At 45.4% G+C, this 26,363-nt stretch overlaps 1 protein-coding gene across 1 annotated transcript in view; it reads right to left on the reverse strand.

The window, feature by feature from the left end:
• Nek11 (NIMA-related kinase 11) overlaps window positions 1-26,363 on the reverse strand; it is a 115,698-nt gene that overhangs the window by 88,428 nt on the left and 907 nt on the right. The gene's annotated exons all lie outside the window — the stretch shown is intronic.

Below are 26,363 nucleotides of genomic sequence, written 5' to 3' on the forward strand. Positions count from 1 at the left end.
TTTTTTGCCTATCACTATCTCATTCCTGTCTTCTCTGACTCTGTACATACATATGTATACACACACACACACACACACACACACACACACACACACACACGCACATGCATACATTTCCTGATCTTGCAGTCCTAAAATTTTCCAAATCCATCCATTTATTATCAGTCGGGAGAATATTTTTAATAGACTGTCATTCACCTATCATACTTTATTGCTACTACTAAAGCGTTGAGAGAAGGAAAGCATCGCTGATTATATTAAAAGAGGTATTTAGGATCTCTAGCCTGTATAAATAGGAGAGCTCAGTAAATCTCCAAATCATTAATTTAAAAAAATTGTGATAACTTAATGAGGATTGGACCAAAACATTTGCTCTTTCCCGTTTAAGAAAAGTAGTCTGATGAGCAAATCAATTAGGGGACCACAGTGTAGACAGGATGGCTGGAGAAAAGCACTGCAGAGCACCAATTATGCGTTCAGGCAGATGCTGCTGATTTTAAGGTGGCTCCGGCTGTTCATTAAGAGTAGGCTCTGCAGAGCTTGCACTAGAAAAACATTTTGCAGAGATGTTCTTTCAGAGATGCTACCTATGCATATTAATTAAAATGTATTTACAGTAGACACGCTCTTAATTATAGGCCCTTGGAGCAACCGATAAATCAGTCCTCATTCTCCAGCGGTGTCTAACAGATGGCTCATGACGCCCTGGTTGTCAGCAGTGCCCAGGGCTATGAGGCCTCTCTGGCAAGTTCACTAACTTCCAGAAACACTGTGTTTACACTCGAGTCTACCCATGACAGTTGTGTGCAGTCATTAATTCAGACTTACGTGGATATAAATTGATGAAGGATAATTATCAGTGATCTTTGCTGGGAAAATGCTTACCGAAAAAAAAAAAAAAGCTGGATAAGGACATTCTGCAAAATAAATTGCTATCCAGTTTTGACAAAACAATTCAGAGTATGGTTCAACATGTTAAAAAAAAAATCTAAAGATGTCTAGTGTAATCCCAGCTCTTCAGAAAGCAGAGATCAGGAGGATCGTGTTTGAGGCCAGCCCAGGCTCTAACTCAATCATAAATAGGGCATGGTGGTACATGCCTTTATCCTAGTCATGGAGAGATTATTAAACAGCAAGATCTTGGTCGGGGCCAGCTTAGGTGAAAAGTTAGCAAAACCTCATCTCCCTCAGCATGTAGGATCCGGTGTCCTGCCCTGGCATCTCAGCTACTTTGGAAGCCAAGCGAGGAAGATCTGAGCTCACATTGCTCAATTTGCATTGTGTATTACCAGAAGATAAACACACAAAAAAATTAGTGTTATGGATATGATGTATGCAAAAAAAAAAGATAAAGGGGCTGTAAAACCAGGGGACATGAAAATGGCGGCCATCTACTCAAACAACAGAGCAAATGTACAAAGACGTGCTTTAAATTTATATGTTAATACCGTTTCATGTTAAAATTGCTTCCTGGATTCTAGCAAATACTAGCTCCATTCAACGTTAAGAGAAGAGGGGTCTACTATTCGATCCACGCTATTCTGTCAACTGTTCTTGAGTTACTGTGGGCAGCCAGCCCTCCAGGCATTGTTCTTGTGGAGAAAACAGGATCTCCTCCAGCCATACCACAGGCAGAATGTACTTCCTGGGTCACACTCGGGGACCCGGAAGCTTTGATGCTGCAGTTCATACACTGCTATGTAGTATTTCCTCTCCCATGTCTCTCGGTGGGTCTATAGTAAAAAAAAAAAAAAAAAAAAAATCGACCCAGTTGTACGCAGCCACTCTTAGCTAGATCTGTCCGGGAAAGCTGAGAACCCAAGCAGGAAAGCAGCAACATGCTCTCTTCCTGCTACAGTGCTGGGAAAGATCCAGTACCAGATGGATCACATTTCCATCCCAACGTCTCAAGAGATAAACTTCTGAGATGACCATTATTATTATTATTTTTTTTTTTTTTGCCAGTCATGGTGCCTGAACTCTGGGCCTGGGCGCTGTCCCTCAGCTCTTCAGCTCAAGACTAGTTAGTGCTCTACCACTTGAGCCACAGCACCACTTCCAGCTTTTTCTACTTATGTGGTGCTGAGGAATCGAACCCAGGGCCTTATGCATGCAAGGCAAGCACTCTACCACTGAGCCACCTTCCCAGCCCGACCATTATTACTTTTTTTAATTTTTTTTTTTGCCAGTTCTGGGGCTTGAACTCTGGGTCTGGACACTGTCCCTGAGCTTCTTTGTCTCAAGGTGAATGCTCTACCACTTGAGCCACAGCGCTACTTCTGGCTTTTTCTGTGTTATGTGGTACTGAGGAGTCGAACTCAGGGCTTCATGCATGCTGGACAAACACTACCACTGAGCTACCTTCCCAGCCAAGAGAAGACCATTACTGAAAGTCTCATTATCGTCAGTGTCCTCCCTGGTCTGCTCATGCTAATCTAGAATCATCCTCAGGAGACAGCCCTTGGCAGCCCCGGCTGCTTCCAAGTGGGCAGCGGTGGAGAGGATGCCGGGCCCCTCTGCCAGTGCAGGTGTCTTCCAACGTGATCGCAGTTACAGAGTTGGCACATGCGCTTTCCTTCCCCAAGCAGGTGCATGGCACTGGTTTTGTTAGGTTCAGAAGACCTCGTGGATGTCTTGACGATGAAGTAACGTCTACTGACATTCATGCTAGGTGATGGACATACTCTAACAGAATGACCTGTTACCCAGACTGGCAGGGTCTGCGCCTGCATGAACTGGAAATGCCACAGGAGCCGCCCTTCCCTGTAGACTTCCGAAGGCTACAACGCAGCAGGCAAAGCTCAGTGACATCTTCCCGGCTGCGCCTTTCCAGAAACCGTGTCCCAGCTAGCATGCACTTGTGACAGGCACAGTGGTGAAGCATGAAAAAACAAGGCCGGAAATGTGTCTTGTTCTCTTGCTATGGAGGCACAAATGCTACAGAAGAAAAACTTTCAAGATGTTTACTTTCTCCTCCTGGTGAGTATTAACCATCGTGTAGCAGAGCAAGAAGTCTTACGTGTCATTACCTGAGCCCCATCTGGCAGTCCGGTGATAAGGTGGAAGATCTCATTTGCCCAGGCCCCCCCCCACTCCCCGGCCCCGGCTGTTAAGATGGGTGGATGGGTGGGTATCTACCATAATCCTCTCGAGCTGGCCCAGACCTTTAGCTCGCTACACCCGTGGCCCTGAACTGACACGAGACACTCTCGTGGCCTGTTGCCTAATAGGAGATCCATATTGGAGCTTACCAAGTGAGCAGCTTTCCCCTGGGTCTGCAGCTCTCAGCCTGTCACCCTTCGGAGAAATGTGACACATGTTTCTTTTTATCAGAGCCTGCAAGTGGTCGGGAGAACCTTCCATGACAACGGCCAAGACGGGCCTTCCCTGGGGACCTCGCCATCTTGCAACCCTGCGGCTCCTCTCTCCTGAATGCCATATGCTTCTTTCTATCTAAATAGATGGACACACTTGGGAGATAGACTTTGTAAATTTTAGGGGGTGACCATGGTTATCGCCAGCCCCTTGAAACTGGGCCCACCTTTTCTGCAAACGGGGCATATGAAATGTTTGAGAGATTATTCATAGGTTACTTCCCCCAAAACTTCTGTGTACTCTTTCACATTGTTACCTGATCAACTTAGCAGCCGACATGGCCTTAGAAGGAAGAGAGAGAGAGAGAGAGAGAGAGAGAGAGAGAATCAGTACAGAAAAGATCAGTCAAATCCCTGGCTTCTGAGTTCACAAAGAAGAATCTAAAGCCAGGGGCTGGGAAGGTGGCTCAGTAGTAGAGTGCTTGCCTTACATGCATAAAGCCCTAGGTTCGATTCCTCAGCACCACATAAACAGAAAAAGCCAGAAGTGGCGCTGTGGCTCAAGTGGTAGAGTGCTCGCCTTGAGCTGAAGACCTGAGGGACAGAGTCCAGACCCAGAGTTCAGGCCCCACGACTGACAAAAAGAAAAAAAAAGAAAAAAAATCTAAAGCCAAAATGAAAAATTCCAAAGGAACAATTCCAGGAGGGAAGTTAAGAAAATAAGTGGAGATGCACAGGCAAAGAGGTACAAAGGGGGCCATCAGAGGACTCCAAGATGGGAAGGACCTCAGGGCCCTTAAACTAGGCAGAGCACCTGCTCGGTCCACACCTGGGAGCCTGAGCCACGTAAGCATCCTCCATGACCATAAGTCATTGCAAACACTTAGGCAATCATCACAAAGTCACCAGTGGGCGCTGGTGGCTCACGCCTGTCATCCTAGCTACTCAGGAGGCTGAGATCTGAGGATCACGGTTCAAAGCCAGCCTAGGCAAGGAATGTCTGTGAGACTCTTATCTCCAATGAACCACCAGAAAACCAGAAGTGGCGCTATGGCTCAAGTGGTAGAGCACTCACCTTGAGCTGAAGAGCTGAGGGACAGCGCCCAGGCCCAGAGTTCAAGCCCCATGACAACAGGAGGAAAAAAAGAAAAAGCTATTTCATTCTTTTTCTCCCTTTTGAGGGTTTTGTCCTGTAGTACTGGAGATTCTAACCCAGAGCCTCAGGCTTGCTGGGCTGGCGCATTACCACTACGAAGCTATGCTTTCCACCCCATTTCTTACTGGCTATTTTTCTAGGATAAGGTCTTGCTTTCCCCTCAGGGTTCATGTCAAAGCCTCAACCCACCTACTTGAGGGTTTCTGTTGGAATCAACCTCCTCTGTGGAGAAGTAGTCTCAGACTTCTCTGCCTGGGCTGGCCAAGAACTACAATCCTCTTCATCTTAGCCTCCCACGTAGCTTAGAATCAAAGATGTCTGCTGGGACCACGGGCATGGGCCACTGTGCCTGGCTTCCTTTCTGTGGAGTCTCATGGATTTTTCTGTTGGGCTGCCCTGGAACTGTGCTCCTCCAATCTTACTTTCCCGTACAGCTGGGGATGGACGGGCATGTGTCACTGTGCCCACCTATGAATGTCCTTGTCAACTTTTCTGCCCAGGCTGACTTCAAATCATGATCCTCTCCTCCCCATTATAGGCATTAGGAGCTGATGCCAAACCAGGGCAACTACTTCTTCTTCTTTTTTAATCGGTCGTGGGGCTTGAATTCTGGGCCTGGGCACTGTCCCTCGGCTCTCCAGCTCAAGGCTCGTGCTGTATCACTTGAGCCACCACAGCATCATTTCCAGTTTTCTGATGGTTTATTGGAGATAAGAGTCTCATGGATTTTCCTGCCAGGGTGGCTCTGAACTGTGATCTTCAGATCTCAGCCTCCTGAATAGCTAGGATGACGGTGCCCGGCTATCCACTGTTACCCAAAAGAACAGTCAAGCTTCATACAACATGACTATTTTTTTTTGTCAGTCATGGGGCCTGGGCCCTGCCCCTCAGCTCTTCAGCTCAAGGCGAGTGCTCTACCACTTGAGCCACAGCACCACTTCTGGCTTTTTCTGTTTGTGTGGTACTGAGGAATCGAACCCAGAGCCTCATGCATGTAAGGCAAGCACTCTACCCCTGAGACACCTTCCCAGCCCAACCACATGACTTTTTCTAGTGCCAATACCAGGTCTGACTGAATTCAGGGCCTTGTGCTTATCTAGCTTGCTAGCTTAGCTGACACTACCACTTGAACCACACCTCTAGCTTGGCTTTTTGCTAGTGAATTAGAGATGAAGATTATCAAGACTTTGCTGCTTAGACTGGCCTTTTGAATTTCAATTCTCCAATCTCAGCCTCCTAAGTAGTAGCTAGGATTACAGGCAGGATTATAGCCCCAGTGCCAAGCTACCACGAGATTAAAAAAAAAAAAAAGCGAGGGACTCTCATCTAAGCCATGTTTAACTCTAGAGGAGTCATTTCTAGCAAGGCTGGCCAGACACCGGTGGCTCACACCTGTCATCCTAGCTACTAAGGAGGCTGAGATCTGAGGATCAAGGTTCAAAGCTAGCCAGGGGAGAAAAGTCAGTGAGACTCTCATCTCCAATGAACCACCAGAAAACCGGAAGTGGTGCTGTGGCTCAAGTGGTAGAGTGCTCGCCTTGAGCTGAAGAGCTGAGAGACAGTGCCCAGTCCCAGAGTTCAAGTCCCATGAACGACAAAAAGAAAGAAAGAAAGGAAAGAAGGAAGGAAGGAAGGAAGGGAAGAAAGGAAGGAAGGAAAGAAGGAAAAGAAAGCAAGTCTGAGATAATGGTCTGAATGTAGGTGGAGTGCAGAGGAGTGGAGAAATAAAATCCAGAAGGAAAGGAAGGCATTAAACAATGGGGGCATCTGAACCTTCATCCTAGAGAGGAACTCTAAGAGCTAGTGCTTGTAGAATGTGAGGCGCTAAGTTTCCCTGCCCTAGGGGAGGGGTGAGAGGCTCCCACCATCCTCTTGGGGGGCGGGAATCTCTGTCTTGGCAGAGCCTAGGAGACCCTGCAGTTGGGTAGTGAGTGCCTGCAGTAGTGCTCAGCAGGTACAGAGAGGCTCTGACACCATCTCCCCCAACACAGAGGTAAAAAAAAAAAGGGAAATGTCACCAATTTTCAATTGTGATCTGCCTTGTCTGTATTGCTGACAGCACAAAACCAGACAGCAGTAGCTCATGCTTGTAATCCTGGTTACTTAAGAGGCTAAGATCTGAAGATTGTGCTTCGAAGCCAGCCTGGGCAGGAAAATCTGTGAGACTCCAATAAACCACCAAAAAAGAAAAGAAAAGAAAAGCCAGAACTGGAGCTGTGGCTCGAGTGGTAGATCACTTAGCCTTGAGCTCAGGGAGAGCGCCCAGGCCCTGGGTTCAAGCCTCAGAATCCACGTGTGTGTACACACACACACACATACACACACACACACACACACACACACAAGCAAAGAAAAAGATACAGTAATTCCTAGACTTAGTATACCCTCACCAAGAAACACTTTAACAGAAAATAGAATTATTATATACAGATGATAAGCAGATAGTAATTAATGAGACAGACAAAAGAGTTGAATTATTTCAAACACTTTTTTGGCAAATGTACTATCTCTGGCTCCAGTCTAGATTATGTTTTTAACTTGTGGTGACAACTTCCATGCAGTGTTTCGATGCCGGCACTGTAAGAAACTTTACAAGTTGCCTTTTATTTTTTGGAAGGAACAGAGAGTAAACATAAATATCAGGAGCAGGTGGCTTGAAGACAGATACTGCCTGAACTAGAAATTAATAAGCTCGTGAATTCTGTGGCCTTTCCTTGTCTGTACAAATGGGGAAAACAGGAATGTGACCTGCAACATCTTAAGACGAGAGACGGCACTGGTGTTCACTGCATGTTCTCGTCAGAGAATCTGTGGTGTCAATCCAAGGACAGAGCTGGCTTCAGGATGGACCCATCCAGCCTTCAAAGGGCATCCTTCTAGGTCACATGGAGGAAAGAAAAAAAAATGTCAAACTTCTTCTTGCATAAAGTTCTGCCCGCCTAGCATTTGCCCAAAGAGCGAATTGCCAAATATCGTAATTAACCAGGAGCTGCAAAAAGCCAGCATTTTCTTGGGCTAAGCTGCCAAAAGCCTGTGCATCTGCCTCGTCTTTCTAAGGCAGCTGGTTCCTTCCCCTCTCTAAAACCTCCATTTCCAAAGCTTCCTTCCAGACTCCGTGAGAGCTTCTGGCAGTGTCTCAAAAGGGTTCACTGAAGAACAATGTCTTTCTCCTTTTTTAGCTGAAGGGTGAATGGATTGCCCCTCACGGAAAACCAGAGTTCTAGAACTTCTTTCTCCCTTTCTGACTGTGAAAGTTTTCTTTGTGACCAGGAAATGTAGGAGGGTCATTCTAAATTTCTGTCCACCAGATATGGCTCCTCATCTCCCACCCTCTCCCCCCACGTCTTGAGGCAGATGGTCAGGCGGTTTTATTTTTCGGATTTCCACAGATGGGCAGTCAGTGGATGCTGTGGCTTAGTTATTTCAGGAGATCCTGGTGGCTGTCTACCAGACACAGTTGTTCCCCCCCACCCCCCAACACGCCCACTGTCACATGCTCTGGGAGCACCCTCGACCTCCTACCCTTCCCCCCCCCAGTTCCCTTGGGTAGTCGTAATGTATCTAAGCCAAACAGGTAGTCCCAGTCCCCTCATCTGATTAGGCACATGGCCACTTCCGGTGGTGGGTGAGATATGAACAAGTTCTGAAGGGTTTAATGAATATGAAGTTTTTTTATCAGGGAGGAAAAATTCCTAATATTAAATTACTAAATTACTAGACTATTTTATATAGTCTAAAGCCTCAAACTTGAAGAATAAAACCATTATAGAGTTAGGGACTCCAACCTGGTCACAATATTTATTTTATTTTTTGCTGGTCCCAGGGCTTGAACTCAGGGTCTGGGTTCTGACCCTGAGCTCTTTCTTCTTTTTGTTTTTGTCAGTCGTGGGGTTTGAACTTGGCCTGGGCGCTGTCCCTCAGCTCTTCAGCTCAAGGCTAGCACTATTCTACCACTTGAGTCACAGCACCACATCCGGTTTTCTGGTGGTTTATTGGAGGTAAGAGTCTCATGGCCTTTCCTGCCCAGGCTGGCTTTGAACCGTGATCCTCAGATCTCAGCCTCCCGAGTAGCTAGGATTACAGGTGTGAGCCACTGATGTCCCAGCTCCTTGAGCTCTTTTTGCTCAAGGCTAGGCTCTACTGCTTGAGCCACAGAGCCACTTCCAGTTTGTTTTGGAGCAGTTAATTGCAGGTAATAGTCTTACAGACTTTCTTGCTTGTCTGGCTTTGAACCATAACGCTCAGATCTCAGCCTCCTGGGTAGCTAGGAATTACAGGCATGAGCCACTGGTGCCCCGGCTAGTCACAAGTTCCAAGAACTACAAGTTACATCTATATTGAGGCATTGTGAACAGCTTTCATCTCAAAGTCTCTCTTGAATCTACCATATCTAAGCCTGGAAGGTATCTGTCTGTCTGTCTGTCTGTCTCTCTCTCTCTCTCTCTCCCTTCCTCTCTCCCAAGATGCCATTGCATACTACTATATCCACCTGCTGCTTGGGCAGTGCTGTAAGCTTCCCAGAGTTCTTATGGAATCCCTGGCCCCAAGCAGTGTCTAAATGGAGCTCAGCTTGCTTTTTCCTCAGATTTCCAAATTCGGCTCATCCCATCACAGACACTCTTAACATTATTCTTGTATTTACTTGTCTCCCTCTGATTGAAAATAATTATATTTATTCATTTCCGGGTTCCCGGGGTCTGGCACAATTCTTGGCACAGGGTGGATGACCCAGAAATGTCTGTGGATGAAGGAACGATCAAAACCAAGATGCACCCCAGACATTCTTGGTTAGAGGTACTGGGAATCACAACTGCCTGGATGAGCCTGTTCCTCTGGGGACATAAATCAGCTGCGTATCAATCAGAAAAGGGAAATGTATTAGAAATCTGCCTTTGAACAGAGGAGAGTGGGAATGGCTGACAAGAAAAATGGCTATCAGCCAACAAGCAGTGTGGCTCGGCTATTTTACCATATTGCTGAGACACCACAATACTCATGGCAACCTACAGGTTTAAGAGGCACACACACAAAGGGGCTGGGAAGGTGGCTCAGTGGTAGAGTGCTTGCCTCGCATGCATGAGGCCCTGGGTTTGATTCTTCAGCACCACATAAACAGAAAAAGCCGGAAGTGGTGCTGTGGTTCAAGTGGTAGAGTAGTGCTAGCCTTGAGCTTAAGAGCTGAGGGACAGTGCCCAGGTCCAGAGGTCAAGCCCCACCACCGACCAAAAAAAAAAAAAGACAGACACACAGACTAACAAAGACACACAAACACACACAGCTGCACACTAAGCCTGGCCCCTTACTTAACTTCCTTTCCAACTTTCAGATGGATTTATGTATTTGTTCAATTTTAACACTAGACACAACCCTCGGAGAGGGTGAAAACACCTCCACTTGTTAAAAGTTCAAGTCATGTATCCAAGGTTACTGAGCTATCGTTTGTTTGTTGAAGAAACAAAGAAACTAGCTCTAAAGAATAGACTGCTGTCTTTAGATTTCATGTTTTCCTTTCTTGTTTTGGTGTAGAGATAGATCTTCCATGTCTAATAACTAATACAATCTTATTTAAAAAAATAATTTTCAAATCATTTTTCAAATAACAAAAAACAACCCTTCTAACTTACTTTTTTCTCTTCCTTAGCATTAGAGGGGGGAAAAAGAAACAAAAACTTTGCCCTGGCAACTGAATAATCATCTTGTTTTCAAGAGGCAGTCATGAGGCTCTGTCTGATCATTAATTATCATCTGAGAAGTTATAGAAAATTCTACTAGTGATCAGGATCATTTCCAATTAGACAGCCCAGATCTGTGGTTTGGAAGTGTTACTACGTGGAGAAAGAAGTGTTTCTCAGGACTTGCCTTTCTGAGTGAGGAGATGAAACCTACATTTTTGTTTTTGAGGTTGTCCTGGAAACAGGAACCACAATTCTGCTGGTATAATTTTCTGTGTTTGGAAAACAGGTTTTAAAAGTTCAACAGCAAAAACTTCATTTTCTAGCCAGATGCCGGTGGCTCACACCTGCAATCCTAGTTACTCAGGAGACTCACAGTTCAAAGCTAGCCCGGGCAGGAAAGTCCGTGAGACTCTTATCTCCAATGAACCACTAGAAAACTGGAAGTGGCATTGTGGCTCAAGTGGCAGAGTGCTTGCCTTGAGCTTCAGCTGAGGGACAGCGCCCAGGCCCAGCGTTCAAGCCCCACTACCAACAACAACAACAAAATCATTTTCTTTATGATTGTTGAGAAATGGAGAAGCAGCAATATGCATTAGAAAACAAGCATCAGGGGACTGGGAAGGTGGCTCAGTGGTAGAGCGCTTGCCTTGCATGCATGAGGCCCTGGGTTCAATTCCTCAGCACCACATAAGCAAAAAGAAAAAAGCCGGAAGTGGTGCTATGGCTCAAGTGGTAGAGCCCTAGCCTTGAGCTGAAGAACTGAGGGACAGCGCCCAGGACCAGAGTTCAGGCCCCATGACCAGACCCAAAAAAAAGAAAAAGAAAAAAAAAACAAGCATCAGTAATATACGACTCCAGGAACCAATCAATCACTCTTCATTACCCAGGAGAGATACTCAGTTTTGAACAAAGAACCTGTTTCTGTCCACAAGGAAATTAAGTCACATGACAATGCCAGTAAGGATATGAAAATAATTCACAACAGATAATCAGGTTAGCTTTTGTTATGATTGTTATATGCTCCAAATTTGCAACTAATGTTGGGTTAATACTTTAAATGCAGTATCATAATGAATAATTCATATCGTATTTTCATTTTGAATATTATGAGAAAATGGGAGAACTGGGTATCGCAATGAGATAATCAGATGTGATTCAAAGATTACCATGGAATGTGGATATAGTGACAAACGCGCTTTAAGAAGCGACAAAAACTAATTAGCTCCATCTCCTTGACTAGGTAAGGCTGATAAAAGGTAAACACCGTTTAAAGTAAAATTAGGTTATTATCTAGGCCAGAAGTCTGATGCTCCAAAAATAAAGTGGAAAACTAATCTATGGAGCTCAGTGGTAGCTCAGTTGCCTAGCAGGCGATAGGCCCTGGATTACATCCCCAGCACTAGAAAATTAAGACTAGCAAAGGTAGATTGAAAAAGGAACTGGGAAAAGAATGGCTTGAATATAGTAGGTCTGGAAAGGTGGCTCAGTGGTACAGTGCTTGCCTAGCATGCCTGAAGCCCTGGGTTTGATTCCTCAGCACCACATACACAGAAAAAGCTGGAAGTGGTGCTGTGGCTCAAATGGTTAAGAGTGCTAGCTTTGAGCAAAAAGGAGCTCAGGGACAGTGCCCAGGCCCTGAGTTCAAGCCCTAGGATTGGCAGAAGGGCTGCTACCAAGCTTTCAAGTGAATTCAAAATTCCCAAAGTATATTACTATCATTACCTCCACTCATACTGTGGTTGTTGTTGATAAAGGCAGTGCTGGAGCGGCGATTCCTGCCTGTTCTAGGAGGGTCTCCCTCAACCTCTTAAGAGGCCCAGCCAGTTTCAGTTTGGCCACTCGGCAGTGGAGGCAATCCCCAGAGAGGACATCCTTAAAAAGAATTCATTCAACAACAGAATTCCAGCTTACCTGTGGCATAATGCACTTCAAAGACTAATGTAGAAGAGCTTCTCAACAGTGATCTGTATTCTAGCTTCTAAATTCTGATCCTCTGACCTGGAAGAGGTTGCAGTCTCTGTCCACAGAGAGCCTGCAACCCCACGGGAAGCAGAGACAAGCAGCTAAAGCTGTAAGAACACATTGTGCATCTTACAAGCGTGAGATGAACATACTTAAAGGAGGACCCAAGCGGCCATGCAGGATCGTCCTGAGATTACATCTATAACAGTGATCCTGGTGAGAAACTATGGCAAACAGCCAGTGCCACAAATGGAGTGGTTATTTGCCGTCGTACCCGGTGCTAAGAGACTATCATAGCTCTCTGTTTTGTTTTGCAAGTCCTGGGGCTTGAGCTCAGGGCCTTGGAGCCCTCCCTGAGCTTTTTTATTCAAGGCTAGTGCTCTACCAATTGAGCCACAGCTCTACTTCTGGGATTTTTTTGAATAGTTTATTAGAGATAAGAGTCTCATGGGGATTTTTCTGCCCAGGCTGGCTTTGAACCGTGATCCTCAGATCTCAGCCTCCTGAGTAGCTAGGATGACAGGTGTGAGCCATTGGTGCCTGGCTAGCTCTCTGTTGTTTAAAGGAAGAAAACTGAGATGCAGAGATTAATGCCTTCAGCCCCAAACACAGAGTTGGGCTGAGTGTCAATACTGAGACCCCACTTCTGAACCTCGGTTCCTCCCCGGTGTGGGGTGCTGCCTGCGGAGTTCATGAGGTCAGACACCCCAACGAGCTTCGTGCCAAGAGCTCAACTTGGAAGCGTTCTCTGCACAGGGCTAACGATCAATAATTGGGAGAGAGGAGAGAGGTCTCCTCACTCCAAAATGCACAATCTAAGTTCATATAAATTATCTTTCAAAGATCATTCGGCACTGGTCCGGACACAAATCTCTGGATTTGATCGTTAAACAGATGGCACGCAAGCATTTAGAACACCAAGTGACAGGCCAGCGGGGTCTCCCAGGGGGTTTGTGGAGAAGCAGCAAAATTAACCTCATTTCTTTCTGTGAGAGGGCTATTCCGCTTGGTAGATCAGAGAGAAGCAGATAGTTGTGCAGTGCCATGATTTTGGTCCATCCGATGGTACCATGTTAATAGATGTCAATAAGGTAAGTCTTATGATGTCCTTTTCAGAAAAGTCCCGTCTTCATTTGAGTCCTCAGCTGGTGAGCAAGAAGTTTTAGGTAGGACACCATTAGGAGCTATACTTAACAGCACCTTCACCAACAGTTGATGAAGGATTTGGATGAAGATCTAAGAATGACTGACTTACCAAGTTTGCAGATGATGCCATGCCAGACAGCGTAATCAGTACACAAAAAAGGCAGAGTATCAAGTCTGCCAAACGGCTGAACAATTGAGGAAGTGAGGTGAAATACAAGGTAGAAATCAACAAGACTATATAGACTTTGTAAGGCTAAACCTGAAGTTCTACCGCTAGCCAGGAAAATCAGACCCACAAATCAAGGTAGCATGTATGGCACACGAAGAAGTGTAGAATGGGTCATCGATAGATGGATTTTCATAAAAACTGGGGAGAGGATGGAGGGAAGCAAAGTGCATCTTTAGGAAGTGGACTGAAGGTGATAAAGGATCTACACTTTACCCTGCACCCTGCACCCCAGAGATTATTTTGCCAGGTTCAGATAATCATCAGAAAGCTAGATACATTGCCTTAGTAGAAAAAAAAGCAACCAAAGCTGGTTAAACGGGGATGGGCTCATACATATTTCCTGTCATTAAACAGCCTCCAATACCTGTGTCTAAGCTGCTGTGTGAGGCTAGGAAAACCTGTAATCATTTCACCGTCGGGTCAATATAGGTCAGCTATACTAAGGGTTTCAGACCCATGCCATCGGTCTGTCACTTAGGAGTGGGGAAGGGGAGACTCCCTGCTCCTCTCTCCTCTCCTCTCCCCAAACACCGGCCGTGTTTGGAGCCCCACACTTGGTTTAACATGTTGCTCTCTTGGGCTTGAAATTCTTGGTAACTTTTGAACAGGAGGCTCTGCAGTTTCACTTGTGCACTCCATTCTCCTAATTGTGTAGCCCTTCTTGCCCATGTTATTCCACCACCAAGACGATTTCTAGTAGACACTTGCTAAACTAACCTCTCTCTCTTGAGCACTGGTTCGACGTTGCCTGTCTACATTCAATAGTGCGGGCAGGACTCTGATCTCTCAGTCTACCGTCTGTCTCTCAGAGCTGTAACTCTCCCTAATCTGGAAGGGGCATATGCTTGCAGTGCAGATGGGCAAGTCAAGAAGGCCACAGGGACCCTGGGAGAAAGTGAACCATATTTCTCTGCCTATGCAAATCAGGTGCTCAAAGCAATGCTATCACACCAGTGGAGATTCCTAAAATCAAGTTTCTAAAGTAAGTTGGAAAAAAAAAAACAAACTAAAAACCTCATCAAATAGGAGTTGACTATGCACAGATTGGTTCAAGAGCTATTAACTGCGTATACCTCACCACACGCCGATGGAGCTTAATTTGATTCGCTTCTTGAAAGGGCCATATGGAAGAACTAAATGCACATATATGCAAATTGACAGCATTTTGATGAATGATGGGACTCCTGGAGGAGATTCTCCATTACATGTTCACCAACCAGACTTTAATTCTTAGGGCTTACACTTCTGAGGTTCTAACTTAGGTCAGGAGAATTACTACTGGGGCCTCACAGGTTTACACTGACTCTTCCATAATATGAAACTTAACGTATATGGTATTTTCTCTTTTAACAACTGAAGGCATTAACTGATATATACATAAAACCCTGCTCATTTAAAACATATGGTTTGAGGAGTTTAAACACATACATAGCTCCATCATACACAATCACAACATAAAATTCCCTTTTGTATCTGAGTCTCCAGCTCCAGAAAAAAAAAAGTACTTTAAATCAATCCATAGCAATTAATTTTATTTAGTTTTTTTTGTTGATCGTGGGGCTTGAACTCTGGGCCTGGGTGCTGCCCCTCAGCTCTTCAGCTCAAGGCTAACACTCTACCACTTGAGCCACAGCACCACTTCCAGTTTCCTAGTGGCTTATTGGAGATAAGAGTCTTATGGACTTTCCTGCCCAGGCTGGCTTTGAACCATGAGCCTTAGATCTCAGCCGCCCGGAGTAGCTAGGATGACAGGCGTGAGCCACTGGTGCCCGGCTCCATAGCAATTTTGATGACGTATGTTTGCAAAAAAAGCAAGAAATTAATTAGGTCACTGTGATGGAGGCGTTGTGCTACCAAGATACAGGCAAGTCCCGATGAGCCCGGGGTTTGTTTAGTGTTTAAAGCCCCGCTAACCCGCACTAGCTGGGACACCTAGGGCTGCCGGGGAGATCTCTCAGTGTCTGAGCTGGGACTGGTGTCTCTGTGCTTGAGACAATCACCGCACGCCGGGAGCCATCTGCTCCCCAAGAGAAAACTGGGAATGAGTGTCGGGCTCCAAGCAGACATTCTGAGAGCCTCCACCTTACCGCTGCTGGCTAGAGAGCACGCCGCATAGATACGACTGGGGGAGCAAGTTTCTTCTGATGAGGCTGAGAGAGTTCTGGAAAAGTGACTGTCCCCTCTGAAACACACACTCTCAGCAGGCCCTGGGAGGAGCCTGTGTGGGCCAGGGCAGGGATGGGGATGGCCAACCTCCCCCGCACCCTCCTGCTTTGGGGTCTGCTCGGTGTCAGCAGCACCAAAGCACCCATGCATCCGGGTATGAACTTGTTCAGCAGAGCAGACATACACTGAGGCAGAGGCAGGGAGACCTGGCTGGAGACTTCCTAACTCACCACCCGCCCCCAAGGCCCTTTCCCCGCCTCAACTCTGCAGCAAACCAACTGCATGACACAGTATACTTGGGTCTCTGCACTACTACTGCCCAGACAGAGGGAGAGAAACATATGGGGGAAATAGTATATCCTTCTGCCGCTGGGAAAACAAAAGCTGCAGCAATGGATTTTGTTCTCCCCCCCCAAAAAAAAATCCCTTCCAGTGATTTTTCATTTTGGGTGTTCAGTCAGCGTAAATATTTACCACCATTTAACCCCAAACATAATGTGGACTATTAAGTAGCATGCGTCAGAAGACACACGCTTTGCGCTCCCCATTTTATCTAGGTCATTTGGCCATATTTCGGTAAATTGTATAATGGCGGTTATTGAGCACCTCCTCCTACAGACCCCTGCAGAACATGCCCTCCTTGATTATAAGGCTCTGCTGTGGTCTCTGATTAGAATGGTCCACGACACTCCTGGGGATCTACCCAACAACTGTAAGGTACATCCGCTCCTGGAGGGCAAGCAGACTCCACCCTCCTTGCAGCAAAGTCTCCACCCAGTACCTGTGTTACCTAGGCAACTGGCACACCTGGGAGAGGTCACATCTGCATCCGCTGAGGTCACCTTTCTCCACCCCCACCCTAGATGCGGCCTAGCCCAGGACCAGATGCTCTCTCCTTCCCAGCCTCGTGGAGTGCTAAGGTGGCCAGGTACCAGCCAGAATGATGAATAAACCTACCCCATACCCAATACCATGTGCGTTGTGTACTTCTTACTCAGTTTCTTCTTTAAAAACCTAACACCAACCAGGAATTAGATGAAGACATTCACACTGAACATTACTGATATGAATACTGCTTTCCTTCTTGTGATCACTCTGTTGCCTTTTATACTTAGCTGGGCCCTGGTGGCTCACGCCTGCCATCCTAGCTACACAGGAAGCTGAGACTGGAGGATCGTGGTTCAAGGCTAGCCCAGGCAGGAAATTCCCCATAAGACTCATCTCCAATGAACCACCAGAAAACTGGAAGTGGTGCAGTGGCTCAAGTGGTAGAGCGCTCGCCTTGAGCTGAAGAGCTCGGGGACAGTGCCCAGGCCCAGAACTCAAGCTGCTCACTTCCCTCTGAAGGGTCTTTGTGAGCATAAAGGGACATCTATCAATATAGGCTATAAAACCCCGCTCTACAGGCAATGCCACGCCCAAGAGAAGAGGAGGCCCCAGCTTTCCTTTACTGACCCCTTTATTCCCCACAGCTCTCTGGGATCATCATCTACAGCAAGATTTAACAAGAAGTGACCAAAGGAAGTGGCTGCAGATTTGTGGTGTGTTTCCAATTCAGACTCTCAACAAGAGTTCCATGCCAGGACATAGGCTCTACCACAGACCCACACTGATGGCTGAGAAGGCCCACCACCATGTCTGGGCATTTCCGGGCCACCTCCCCTATAATACGTTTGGAATTACAACGTGTACTAATCCTATTGCTATTATTACTATTATTTTGTCAATTGTGGGGCTTGAACTCTGGGCCCGGGCACTGTCTCTCAGCTCTTCAGCTCAAGGCGAGCGCTCTACCACTTGAGCCACAGCGCCACTTAGGTTACATTTATGATTTTGTTTCTTTGTTCAGCTTTTGTGGCAGTACTGGAATTTGGAGATCAGGCCCACACATTTGCTAGGCAGGCGCTCTACCACAGAGAGCCACACTTCCAGCCGTTTTGTGCTTTATTTTTCTGGTAGGGTCCTGTCTGCCTGGGGAGAGCTTCGGACTGCAATCTGCCTATATCTATGCCTTTTCCTAGCTTTGACTGCAGGTGTGACCCTCAATGCCCAGTCCCCAGGACATTTTTCTTCGAAGGCAGCAAGAACACACGTACATGTTTGTATACACATAGGGTAGGACCATCCATCTTATACATAGATAGCAAGGAAAAACAAATCTACCTCATCCCAGTTAAATGATCTCTGGAGATAAAAAAGACTTCTCCAAATTTAGTTGGCAGCTGATCTGTGCTTTCCTTAGAAGGAAAGTTAAAGTATGTTAATGACCTGTGCTTAGCCTTTAATTCATTTAGCTGGTGGAATTAACGTTATTGGTGAGACTGTAATTAAATGAAGACATGTTGGCCTTGAATTCATGTTGCCATCAGAAAGACTGCTGTGTCTTAACAGTTGGTCTGCATGTTACATTACCACCATCTGCTGTTCAGGAAGGCCAATTTCCTCATTTCTCTTATTGAATCTTGTGCAAACATCCCTGAATCCATCTGTCTTAAGATCAACTACCTGCAATATTTCCTGTATTTTTTTGGCAGGGGTGTGGGGGGATTGGTCATGGGGCTTGAAATCTGGACCTGGGTGCCATCCCTGAACTCTTCAGCTCAAGGCAAGTGCTCTAACCACTTGAGCCACAGCACCACTTCCAGTTTTCTTGTGGTTAATTGGAGATGAGTCTCACAGACTTTCCTGCCCGAGCTGGCTTTGAACTGGGATCCTCAGATCTCAGCCTCCTGAGTAGCTAGGATTACAGGCGTGAGCCACCAGGGCCCAGCTGGATTTAAAAAAAAAGCAAAAACATTCTTTTGAGTATATTTCCTTATCATTGTAAATGCTTTCCGTACAATACATACAAAAATATATGGACACAGGGGGGAGGGACTGAGAGAAAATGAGGGAACAGAAGACACTATACGAAAGGAAATGTACTCATTACCTGACTCATGCTTTGTAATCCCTCTGTACAGCACCTCTATAATAACAAATAAATTAACTTCTAAAAAAATATGGCATTTTTTTTGTCGGTTATTGGACTTGAACTCTGGGCCTGGGTGCTGTCCCTCAGCTCTTCAGCTCAAGGGAACTCTCTACCAATTGAGCCATAATGCCACTTCCGGTTTTCTGAGTGGTTTATTGGAGATAAGAGTCTCATGGCCTTTCCTGCCCAGACTGGCTTTGAACCTCAATCCTCATATCTCAGCCTCCTGGGTAGCTAGGATGACAGGAGTGAACCACCGGTGCCCAGCTGTGGCATTTCTTCATACGAAAATTATGGTACAGAGTAAGTCAGTTAAAACTCAGCTATGACTTTGCTAGGATAAACACAAGCAATATGATTAGTGTCAGTAAAAATGTTCTAAAGATATTTGTATTTTATCCCAGGCAGGAGGAATATATTCTGTCTTAAATGGTCGAATAAATGGACAGAGTTGGGCTTCTCTCAGCTGAAAGTCTACTTGAAGGTGTCAATGAGGCCCAAAGGAAAAGACAAAAAGCAGAAGAGATGGACCCCAGCGGGACAGCCGGCTGTATCCGTGCTGACTCCCTCTCCACGGCTCTTCTCAGAATCCCTTCAGAGAAACCAACAGGCCGGGGATGGGGGTGGGAGGGTACCGCAAGGACTTCAAACCTCCCTGCAGCCTCCTGAAGATCACTCGGATACTCAAGAGTGGCGAATGATTCCACCTTTAGGCTTGATTTCAGTTGGAATAATGAGTGATGAATAATTGATCTAGGTGATGAATTATTCAGGGAATCCTGGAGTGAGTCTGGTAAGTGGCATAACGGGAGGCCACGGCAGCTGCCGAGGGGACACCCCAGCAGAACCCCCTCCCCCTCTTAAGGAAAAAAATACGAGCCACACTAGATTCATAGGGTTTGCCCTTGCAAATTCTATGTTCAGCCTAAAATACTTTGTGTATCATACATGATATGAGAGGATATTTAAAAAAAACAGGTTTGCACTTATTGGGGTGGTGGGTTGGGAGAGAGCAGCAGGCCTTGGTGGGAGGGGATCGAGTGGGAAGGGGCTAGGCTCACAAGGAGGGCCCGTGAGCACCAATGTGGTCAAAGCAGATGGTTCACATGCATGAAAATAGAACAAAATAGTGCTAAAACTGTCTTAGGAAGGAGAGTGGGACAGGAGTCACAGAGGGGTGAGAGTGAATGGAACATACTGTATGCCTGAGTGGGGAAAGTCACAGGAAATCCTCCCCCAACTCAATAATAACAATACAAATGAGCCAGCATATCCAATAATATATATTTTTTTTGGGGGGGTCCCGTTGTGGGGCCTGAACGCTGGGCCTGGGCACTGTCCCTCAGCTCTTCAGCTCAAGGCTAGCACTCTACCACTTGAGCCTCAGCACCACTTCCAGCTTTTTCCTTTTTTGCTTACGTGGTGCTGAGGAATCGAACCCAGGGCCTCATGCATGCAAGGCAAGCGCTCTACCACTGAGCCACCTTCCTAGCCCCCCAATAATATTTTTATTTTTATATTTTTGTTGGTCATGGGGCTTGAACTCTGGGCCCGGGTGCTGTCTCTGATCTCTTCAGCTCAAGGCAAGTGTTCTACCACTTGAGCCACAGCGCCACTTCTGGTTTTCTGGTGGTTCATTGGAGATAAGAGTCTCAGTGACTTTCCTGCCTGGGCTGGCTTTGAACTGCGATCCTCAGATCTCAGCCTCCTGAGAAGCCAGGATGACAGGAGAGAGCCATCGGTGCCCAGCTTCCAATAATATTTTTTATGATTAGTTAGTAAAATAGCTTAGATGGTTCCCCCACACACACATTACTTATCATGTATTTAAATGAACAGCAACCATCCTAATCTCTCAGCAGCATTATTTAGTATAACAAAACCACTGACTTCCCTACTTGCAAATCCACAAAACACTCTGGAAGAACAGAATGACAGAAATAAGAAATTTAGGTAGCCTGTCTAAAAATCTGCACCAATATATCTGACTGTACACTTCTGTCAACATGCATATATCAGTAGTAATTAAAACAAATCACTTTAGTTTTCTTTCACACACCTTTGTTTTTTTTCAGTCATGGAGCTTGAACTTAGGGTTGGGGCACTGTCCCTGAGCTCTTTTGCCCAAGGCTAAGGCTCTACCACTTTGAGCCACAGCTCCACTTCCAGTTTTATGGTGATTAATTGTAAATGAGCCTCACAGACTTTCCTGCATGAGCTGGCTTCGAACTACGATCCTCAATTCAGCCTCCTGAGTAGCTAGGATTACGGGTGTGAACCACCAGCACCTGGCTTCACAGTAAGAAAGAGTAATTTTTTTTTTAGAAAATGATTTTGTGTGTGTTTATCTGTGCCAGTCCTGGGGCTTGAACTCAGGGCCTGGGCACTCTCTCTGAGCTTTTGTGCTCAAGACTATCACTCTACCACCAGAGCCACAGTGCCACTTCTGGCTTTGTGAAAGTTAATTGGAGATAAGAGGCCCACGGACTTTCCTGCACTGGCTGGCTTTGAACCACAACCCTCAGAACTCAGCCTCATGAGTAGCTAGGAAGACAGGCGTGAGCCACTGCATGCTTCTTGGCTTTCCTGACCCCCGCACTCTTATCATACTAAGGCCAAGTGGTTGTGGGAAATGGTTTACTTTAGCACATTTGTTTCACTGCCACAACAGATTGAGTGTATGCCTTTGTGTGTCCTTCTCTCTTTTTCCCTTCCAGCTCCCAATCCTCAGTGCTGGCAAGATGGCCAGAAGCTCGGTCCTGACCCTGCTTCAGGCAGAAACCCCGCAGAGCCCAACATGAAGTCCAAGTTCAAATGACCCTCTCTAGACTGGCCTCTGGGTAGGAGCCTACACATCAGATGTCCTAGAGCCTGAACTATTTTTAAAAGCAACATTGATGTACTCTCATATTATCTCTTAAAATACAAAAATTGAAGCTTCAACCAAAACTGACTGCTGTGGTGTTAAACTAAAATGCTCTGTCTTGAGACCTGGCAGGGCCAAATGGAGAGAAATCGTGTTTCCTCCAAATTGCATTTGTAACTCTCCAAGGCGGGAGAGCAAATCCTATTAAGGGAGCTCACCCCCCTCACGGCCCTGGTCATCCTCAGCACACACCCACGGCACAGAATGCCGGCCATCATATGAAATAATAGCTTTAATAAGAGTACCACAAATGAGCCCAAAGTTGCACTCATTAAGTCCACTGATTTTTGTCTAGAATTGCTCACAGCCAGTAAGAAGGTACGAAAATTATTCAACTATACAGGAGAATCCATTGAAATGTACCAGTAAGTAGGAGCAGGTATATATGTTAACTGAAGGCCCATTAAATAGCAGAAAAATACTGTTACAATTAAGTCATGGAAACCTACTTCCCGTATTATAGAATCTACACATTCTACTGAGAACTATCACTCTTTTTTTTTTTTTAATGATTATGCCACTAGCAGGCTACTAGCATCAATTTATTAATCCTCTGAGAAGAAATAATGTCTTTCTTATGAGCAGTGAAAATTTATACAGAGGAGAAATTTCAGTTCAGGCTACAATATGAAAAATGATTTCCTCATTTCCCAAAATGTCAGAGAGAGACTTGAAAATGGATAAAGTCCTTTGTTCTAATTACAAGTGAGCCTCTCAGCCACAATTTATTCCTAACCCCAAAATTGAATGGCACAGAGGTCCTGTGACTTTTAAGTGACTGAAGCTAATTTTCCAGAGCTGTGTAATTAGCAGGAATGATATACTCAAACAATTATTATAGAAACTCTCTGATAATAGTGAAAAGCTACAATTGGGGCTGGAAAGGTGGCTCAGTGGTAGAGTGCCTGCCTCACATGCATGAGACCCTGGGTTCGATTCCTCAGCACCATATAAGCAGAAAAAGTAGGAAGTGGCGCTGTGGCTCAAGTGGTAGAGTGCTAGCCTTGAGCTGAAGAGCTGAGGGACAGCGCCCAGGCCCACAGTTCAGTCCCCATGACTGACCGAAAAAAAAGCTACAATTAATGGGCTTTGCATCTATGACAGAACCTAGGATTTGCAAGGAGCTAAATATTAAAGCCCCACAAGGATCATTATGCAGTCGTGGAATAGGCTGCCACCTAGTATTTCATATTCTACTTAACATGATACAAATGGCTAACAAAGCTATGAAAAAGTCCTCAGCTGTCCCTAATTCATATGCATATTCGGGAGGGGGTGTTGGTTTCTGTTTTTTGTTTTGGGAGTTTGATTGAACTCAGGGCCTTGATCTTGCTAAGCAGGTGCTCTATTACTGAGAAGCCCTTGTTTGTATTGGTTATTTTTGAGATAGGGTCTCCATTTTTCCCAGTGCCTGGACCAAAGTCCTCCTACCGTAGCTGAATGACAGGCACATGCCCCTACGCACAGCTTCCGCCTCTAAGATTGAGTCTGGCAGACTCATCTACCTCCATGGCCTGACACCCTGATCCCTCCCATCACAGTGTCTCAGGAAGCTAGAGTGAGATGTATGCCAACGTATCCAGCTGTTGGTTTCTCCCAGACTTTCTGCCCTGAGTGGCCTTTCCAATCTCAGCCTCCCAAGTAGCTGGGATTACAGCACGCGCCACTGTGGCTGGCAATTCATCCAAGTACGGAAAGGTAGTAAAGAAAAGAGAATCCTGATGCACAGTTGGTAAGAATAAATTAGTACAAAAATACAGTAATATTCAAAGTAGAACAGGCGTATGATCCTGAGCATATACCCACAGTGAAACAGTGTGCCAAAGAGACACCAGTGGTCACAAGTTGTTGCAGCACTGTTCACCAAAGCCAAGAAACAGAATCGATCTAAGTACCCTCAACCAATGACTGGGTAAAGAAAGTGTGGGACATAAGTACAATGAAGTATTACTCAGCCGTAAAATGGATGTAATCCTTTCTACAAAACAAACAAAAAACATGAGAAGCTGGATGCCAATGGGTCATAGCTCTAACTCTAGCTATTTGGGAGCAAGAGATTGGGAGGATGTTTGTTTGTTTTCACTAGTCCTGGGGCTTGATCTCAGGGCCTGGGCACCGTCCCTGAGCCTCTCAGTACTCATGGCTAGCACTCTACCACTTGAGCCACCGCTCCACTTCTGTTTTTTTCTGTTTATATGGTACTGAGGAATCGAACCCAGGGCGGGCTTCCTGCATGCTAGACAAGCGCTCTACCATGAAGCCACCTTCCCAGCCCCTGTGAGGATCTTGATCTGAGCTGGCCCAGGCAGTGAGAGGCTCAGCCTCAGACCTGCCATCCCAGTTATGACAGGTAACCACAAACAGGCAGCTCGTGGGCCAGGAGCACACCTAGAGGCAAATGAAACCCTATCTCAAAAATAATCAGCACAGGGGCTGGGAAGGTGACTCAGTGGTAGAGCGCTTGCCTTGCATGCCTGAGGCCCTGGGTTCGATTCCCCAGCACCACATAAACAAAAAGAAAAAAAGCTGGAAGTGGGGCTATGGCTCAAGTGGTAGAGAGCTCGCCTTGAGCTGAAGAGCTGAGGGACAGTGCCCAGGCCCAGAGTTCAGGCCCCACGACCGGACCCAAAAAAAAAATAATAATAATAATCAGCACAAAAAAGAGCTGGATGCATGGCTCAGCAAGAGCAAGGTCCTGAGTTCAAACCACAGTTTCATATATCCTTAAAACTGTAACATATATACAGTGAGAGAGAGAGAAAGAGAGAGAAAAATCTTCATGGATATGACAACACAGTTACATCCATTAGACAAGAATATCTGTAATTATGAATGAAAATTCCCCAAAATTGCTTCAAAATGTCACGATTGTATAATAAAGAAAAAAAAACTCTAACTCATTTCACTACTCAGTTTAATTGTATCCCACCAAGGAAAACTAAAAAGGAACTCCACATATTTGTACCAGAAGAAAAATTTCTCCAAACATGTACATTAATCAAGGGCAATGCTGGTAGCTGTAATTTTTATCCTGTGGCTAATCCAAAACTCAATAAAAACGTAATTGAAGTTCCTGGTATATACAAAACTCAATGATAGAATGGTGCCCCCAAGTGGTAATATGAATAAACTGCAATATTCAGGTGCAAGAGTTAGAACACACACACACACACACACACACACACACACACACACACACACACACACACACACAGTTATTACCTTTGACAATTTTTTTTACTAAGTCTATAAATGATGAACCTGTATGTCATAAGAGTCACTAATAACTGTCCTACATCCCAGCTCAGATTCATAGTGTACCCAAGTCAGCCCTTTAATATTAGCTGGGTGCCAGTGGCTCACACCTGTAATCCTAGCTATTGGGGAGGCTGAGATCTGAGGATCACAGTTCAAAGCCAGCCTGGGAAGGAAAGTCTGTGAGACTCTTATCTCCAATTAATCACAGAAAAATCCAGAAGTGGCTCTGTGGCTCACGTGATAGAGTGCTAGCCTTGAGTACAAAGAAGCTCAAGGACAGTGCCCAGGCCCAAAGCTCAAGCCCCAGGACTGGCAAAAAAAAAAAAATTAAAATTAAAATAAATTAACATTAACACCAGGAATCATCTAACAGGTAAGGAAGGGAACTCCTTCTTTATCAGTTCAAGGCTTGGGTGTATGTCTCCAAACCAATAAAAGGATCTGACCCACTCTGATCTATTAAGAAAATGCACTCAGCCATGAGCAAATGGCTTACACTTATCATCCTAGCTACTCAGGAGGCTAAGCTCTGAGGATCAGGGTTTGAAGTCAGCACCTGAAAATCAGAAATGATGTTGTAGCCCACAGTGGTAGAATACTAGCCTTGAGGGAAAAAGCTCAGAGAAAGCATTCAGGCCCTGAGTTCAAGCCCCAGGACTGACAAAAACAAAGAAAACGCACTCACAACATTATATAAATCTTTTTTTTTAGCAAGTATTCATCTTTTGCCCACTTTAGTATTAACTAATTCCCTGTTTGTAGCTTAACATTCTATCTAACCAAATTAGGTTGGATCATAAGTGGTGCTAATAATGTGGTTTATTCAAATACTAAAGGTTCAGCCATTGACACTTGGAGAGGAGGAAAAACTTAAAAAGTAATAACATGTTAAATCTAACAATTACTGGTGAGTTGTGTCTGGCCCAGCTAAAAGAATTCACATTCTGAATATCAATTTCTTTCCATCAGCATTAAGAAATCAAAGGACAGATGACAATGGCACTGTCAGTCTCAAGAATGATCACTGAAGAAGTTTTAAATCACAAACCTGCTATCCAATTACTCTGCTTGAGAAATTGTTTTTCTCTATTAAATAACAGAATGTAGAAGAAAAACTTTAATCTAGAGGAGAGTTTCCACTGCAATCACTGGATGGTCACTTCTTTTTCGTCTCTTTTCCTGGGTGTGCGCACATGCTGGGATGAAGGCCTGAACACTGGCTGTTAGCTTTTTCACTCAAGGGTGATGTTCCTCTACTTGAACCACTGCTTCTGACTATAGATTCTGAAAATCCCTTCCACAGAAAAAGCAAAGAAACGGGTTGGAGGCGTGGCTCAATTGGTAGAGCACTAGCCAATGAGCGAAAACATCAGGTACCAAGTTCAATTTCAAGTCTGGGTGGGGGGAGGCAAAGAAAATTAATGCCACATTCCTTTCAATATACACCATTTACCTCCAATGTGAATTACTGTTTATTTTATCACATTTGTTAAAAAAACAAACAAACAAGTCTTTTCTCATTCAGGACGTTCCAATCAAGTGAGTGGAAAAGAATCT

The sequence above is a fragment of the Dipodomys ordii genome, unplaced genomic scaffold (genome assembly GCF_000151885.1).
Source record: "Dipodomys ordii isolate 6190 unplaced genomic scaffold, Dord_2.0 Scaffold107, whole genome shotgun sequence".
In the NCBI taxonomy this organism is placed as follows: Eukaryota; Metazoa; Chordata; class Mammalia; order Rodentia; family Heteromyidae; genus Dipodomys; species Dipodomys ordii.